The sequence below is a fragment of the Chrysochloris asiatica genome, unplaced genomic scaffold (assembly GCF_000296735.1).
Source record: "Chrysochloris asiatica unplaced genomic scaffold, ChrAsi1.0 scaffold00201, whole genome shotgun sequence".
Taxonomy (NCBI): Eukaryota; Metazoa; Chordata; class Mammalia; order Afrosoricida; family Chrysochloridae; genus Chrysochloris; species Chrysochloris asiatica.
In genome coordinates this window covers 3,884,796-3,890,590 of record NW_006408719.1, presented here as the reverse complement: position 1 = coordinate 3,890,590, position 5,795 = coordinate 3,884,796, and the positions used below count along the sequence as shown (strand labels likewise).

Genomic DNA, 5,795 nt, shown 5'->3' with positions numbered 1-5,795 from the left:
GGGTTAATTTCTGGATTCTTGATTCTGTTCCATTGATCAACATAATTTTCATTGTACCAGTACCAAGCTGTTTTTAATACTATAGCAGTGTAATAAATTTTGAAATCTGGCAGTGAGAGGTTCCCAACCTTATTCTTCTTCTTAAGCAGAGCTTTGCTTATCCTGGGTCCCTTTCTTTTTCATATAAAGTTTGTAATTTTTTTTTTCCATCTCTTTGAAGAATGTTGTTGGAATCTGAATTGGGATTGTAATATATGTGTAAATTACTTTGGGCCATATTGACATTTTCACTATGTTAAATTGTCCTATCCAAGATCATGGTATATTCTTCCATTTTTAGAAGTCTCTTTTGGTTTCTTGTTGTAGTGTTTTGTAATTTTCTTTGTATAAGTCCTTTATTTCTCTTATTACATTTATTCCTAGATATTTCATCCTTTGTGTGGCTATTGTAAATGGTATTGCTTTACTAATGTCCTTTACAGCACTGTCATTTTTGGTATAGAGGAATCCATCTGATTTTTGTATGTTGATCTTATATCCTACCATGTTACTGAATCTTCCAATGAGGTCTACTAGCTTTTTTACTGAGTCTTTGGGGTTTTCTAAGTTTAGGAACATATCATCTGCAAATAAAGAGAGTTTTACTTCCCCTTTGCCAATTTTGGTGCCTTTAATTTCCCTGTCTTGCAGTATAGCTGTTGCTAAAGCTTCCAGCACAATATTGAATAGGAGTGGTAACAAAGGGCATCCTTGTCTGTTTCCTGTTCACAGAGGTAAAGCTTTCAGTTTCTCTACATTGAGAGTAATGTAGGCTATTGGTTTTGTATATATACTCTTAATTATGTTGAGGAATTTCCTTTCATTTCCTACTTTTGTTTTTTTATCAGGAATGGATATTGGCTTTTGTCAAATGCCTTGTCTACATCAATCAATATGATCATGTGGTTCTATTTTTTTTTCTTGTTTATATGGTGGATTACATTGATTGTTTTTCTAAAGTCAAATCATCCTTTCATCCCTGATATGAATCCCACTTGATCATGATGTATTATTTTTTTGCCGTGCTGCTGGATTCTCTTGGCTAGGATTTTCTTCAGAATGTTTCATTTATGTTTCTGAGGGATATTGGTCAATAATTTTCTTTCTTAGTGACGTTCTCCCCTGGTTTTGGTATGAGGGTGATGCTTGCTTCATAAAATGTTTTACAAGGTTTTCCATCCTCCTCTATATTCAGGAATTATTTGATTAGAATTGGCAACAGCTCTTCTCTGAATGTTTGATAGAACTTACCAGTGAAGCCATCTGGTCCTGGACTTCTTTTGGTTGGGAGTTTGTTGATGACCTATCAATTTCTTCTTTTGTTATAGGTCTGTTCAGGTTTTGTACTTCACTGTGTGTAAGTTTAGGTATGTCATTTTTTGCTAAAAATATACCCATCTCTTTTGTTTTCAATTTCGTTGGAGTACAACTCTTTGTAGTATTCTGTTATTTTCCTTTTGATTTCCTTTACTTTGTTTGTGACATTGCTCATGTTGTTTCTAAAGCATGTTATTTGTGTCTTCTCCCTCTTTTCTTTTGTTATGTTTGCCAATGGTCTGTCAGTTTTGCTAATTCTTTCAGAGAACCAGCTTCTTGTCTTGTTGATTCTTTGTACAGATTTTCTTTTTCCCACCTCATTTATTTCTGCTCTAATCTTTATTATTTCTCTTATTTTGTGGCTCTATGTTCCCTCTGTAGGTCTGTTTCTAATTGTGATAGATGCTGTATTAATGTGTTAATGTTTGTTCTTTCTTCTTTTAGGATGTGTGCATTTATTGCAATAAATTGTTCTCTCAGCAGTCTTTCATCATGTCCCAAAGATTGGGTATGTTGTGTTTTCATTCTCATTTGTTTCTAGGAACTTTGTGAGTTCACGTTTTATTTATTTTACTCCCCAGTTGCTTTTCAGCAGTGTGTTATTCAATTTCCATAAATCTGACTTTATTTCCTTTGTCTTCCTATTGTTGATTTCTAATTTGATCGCATTGTGGTCTGAGAAGATGCTTTGCAGTATTTTGATATTTGTAAATTAATGGAGATTTGGTGTGTGGCCCAAGACATGGTTTATTCTGGAGAATATTCTAAGTACTCTGGAAAAGAATGTGTATTGTGCTGTTGTTGGCTTGTATGCTCTGTACACATCTATGGGGCTCAGTTGGCTGATTGTGTTTTTTAGTTCCTCTGTGTCTTTGTCAAGTTACTTTCTTATTGTCCTATCCATTTTTGAAAGTGGTGTATTAAAATCATCCACTATTATTGTACATTTGTCTATTTCTTTCTTCAAATCTATTAGAGTTTCCATTATATATTTTGGAGCTCTTTCATTGGGAGTGTAGATATTATTATGGTTATGTCATCTTTTTTCAATTGTCCCTTAATTATGAGATTATGTTCATCTGTATCTGTTATGCTGTTTTTTTCCCTTAAAGTTTTTTTATCAGAGATTAGTACTGCCATTCCTGTTCATGTTTTTCTTTCAGGGTTTTATATATGTCTCCCCACTGCCTTCTTTCTTGCATGGTTTCTGCTGAGAGATCCGAGCTTAATCTGACTTGCTTGCCTTTGTACATAACACTTCTCTTTTCACTAGCTGCTTTCAGGATTGTCTCTTTATCTTTGATTTTAGAGAGCTTGATTATGATATGTCTCGGTGATATTATTTGGGGGGGTCTATCCTTTCTGGGGTTCGTTCAGCTTCTTGAATGTTTATTTTTTCATGTTTCAGGTTGTTAGAGAAAATTTCTTTCAGCAGTTTTTCAACTATTTCCTCTGTAGGCTTATGTGATTCTTCCTATTCTGGAATGCTGATAATTCTCAAATTATTCCTCATCATGTCATCCAACATGAATCTTAGACCATCTTCAGATTTTTTTAAAAGTATTTTTTCTGTTTGCTCTTCTGTGTTAGTGGTATTGAGAGATTTGTCTTAGCTCACAAGTTCTACCTTCCATTTCTGCTATTCTACTCCTTTGCTCTTTCAGTGTGTTGTCTATTTCTAATATTCTATTATTGATCATTTGGACCTCTTTATGTAGGTTTTGAATTGTTTCCAATGCTGTATGTATCTTATTTGATTGTTACTGTAGCGCTTTCATGACTTCTTCCTTATTTTTGTCAACTATATTGTAAAGTGTTTTTTGAAACATTTTATAATCATTTTTCTGAATTCCTCCTCAGGCATTTAGAAGGCCTGCCCTCCTTCCAGAATAGAGTCCAGGTCTACCTCTAGGTCATTTGTCTCAGACATTTCATCTTGTTTCTGGACATGTGCTGATTGGTCATCTGATTTTTCTTCTTGGACATGTTTAGTGTTTATCTGTGTCCTTAATACTTATTTGAGTGTGTGTTTTGGTATTTTTTATGCTTTCTGTATGCCTCCAGGTAGATGTGATCAGGATGTAAGCTGCCCTTTTCACTCTTGTTATTGCGTAATTCAGAGTAACTTTCACAGGTGTCATCTGCCTCCCTGGTATATGGCAGTTGGTGTTGGTTCTTGCCTGGGTTTTGGTATTTTATAGAATGTGATTCTAGCTTGACTATATGGCAGCTGTTGCTGTCTCTTATTGGGTAATATAGGGAGAGAAAGTGTCCCCTAAAGGTAGAAGTAGTAGAATAAAACAGCAAAACAGCAACAGAAAAAAAAAAAGAAAAAAGAAAAGAAAAGAAAAGAAGACACCAAAACAAAACAAAAAACCACCAAAAAGACAATAATGACAACAACAACAAAAAAAAAAAAAACTAGATTGGATACTGTAGTCTCTAATTGCAAAAAAGGGAGAGGAGGGAGAGAAGGAAAAAAAAAAAAAATCTGTAGCCTAATCTGAGTATGACTTTAATGTCTTCTTTCAGCTTCTAGCCATCAAAGCTGACTGATAGATTTCAAGATGCCAATGTTGGTTGTTATGCTTTACCTCAGGATTTAATTTATTTCTCAGCCTGTTTTGTTTTTCCTTCTACACCCCTTGTTCTGGCCTTTTCCCTATCAAAAAACAGTTCAGGGTCGGTGGAGGGGTTGACAGCTTGTGGCAGGTGGCAGTACTGGCAGCAAGATCTTGCTGATCTTGTCTCACTTCGGTCCCGGGACCCGGACCAAGTAAGGGGACCAAAATTGCCTTTGAAGTGCTGCCTTTCAAGTACCTGTCTTTGCGAGGCATGCAGCCTGGACTTCCCACTCTTTGGTTCTCCATGCACACACTGTGAAGCAGTGGCACCACTGAAACAATGTCCTGCTTCCTCCGCCCCTGTCCCTGTTTTTCCCACCCCAAGGCCCCAGTCTGTTCCTGCCTCAGACTGGTTGCCACTCCACAGCCTCCATGTCAGCATAGTCCCAGATGCATGTGATACTGGACCAGATGATGGGCATATCTGGGGACGGAGTTACTACTCATCAGTACATCAAATTCAGTGATGACAGAGTGCAAGAGTCACCTAGTAAACAGCTATCCCCATGATTTCTTTTCTGGAACTAAAATAGATCTTGGAGAATGTCTGAAAGTCCGTGACTTGGCTTTAAGAGCAGAGTATGAAATTTCATCTAGAGGCCAAGACTTCTTCTTTGAGCTTGATGCCATGGATCACTTGCAGTCTTTTATTTTGGACTGTGATCGAAGGACAGAAGCGGCTAAGAAAAGGTTAGCAGAAACTCAAGAAAAAATCAGTGCTGATGTCACAGCAAAGGCAGACCATGTTCATGGTTAAATGAAGAAGTTGGTAAATTTTTAGCTAAGGTGGAGCAACTAGGAGCTGGAGGGAATGTAGAAGAATCACAGAAAGTGATGGATGAAGTGGAGAAAGTACAGGCAAAGAAGAGAGAAGCAGAGTAAGTTTATCAAAATTCCATGCCTGCTTCCAGTTTCCAACAGAAGAAGCTTCGAGTCTGTGAAGTCTGCTCTGTGTATTTAGGTCTTCATGGCAATGACAGACGACTGGCTGATCACTTCAAGGGCAAACTACACCTGGGATTTATTGAAATAAGAGAGAAGCTTGAAGAGTTAGAGTTGTAGCTGAGAAGCAGGAGAAAAGAAACCAGGAATGTCTGAAATGCAGAGAAGTAAGGAATGCAGAAGAAAGAGAGAAGCTGTGGAGGCCCCAGTCACACAGCAAGATTCCCAAAAGATCCAGGTCCCAGGAGCATTGCCGCCATCGGTCTCGCTCCATGTCATTGGAGCGGAAGAGGAGAACTCAGTATAAGTCTTTGGAGAAGTGCCATCACCACTGGTCCCACTCAAGCAGCCACAGCTGCAGCCACCAGAGAAACCAGCACAGCTCCAGGGAGAGGAGCCAAGAGCACACCAAGAGGAGATCCTTAAAAGAAAGATTCAGAGACCAAGACATAACGTCAAGTGACAGAGACAGGAGTTCAAGAGACAGATAACCTCATGACAGAGATCCGAAAGATAAGAAGCAGTCCTATGAGAGCACTAATGGCAGATCCTAAGACAGGAGAAGCTCTCAAGAGTGTGAAGCAGGGGAGATATAGAGAAGGGTGTGTGTCCTAGGTCCTTAAGCTTCCTCTGAGTTCACATTGTTGTTTAGTTTACAGTTGTTCAGGGCACACAGTGAGCAGCCCAGACACCCATCCAGCTAGGTGAGACAGGAGGGGCCCGATTCATGGAGATGAAGCTGAAAATAACATCTGAGTTTCTGGTCCCCATGTAATACAATTCAGAAAGAATTCTTTGTTCACAATTTTATATAATAAGATGCCACTCTCTGATTTAATCTTTGTAGTAGAACTGATAGTGAATGAATTGTGT

General features: G+C 38.0%; 1 pseudogene; it reads left to right on the top strand.

Moving 5' to 3' along the window:
* The first annotated feature begins 4,352 nt into the window (after window positions 1-4,352).
* LOC102827076 lies at window positions 4,353-5,518 on the top strand (annotated as a pseudogene).
* The last annotated feature ends 277 nt before the right edge of the window (window positions 5,519-5,795 follow it).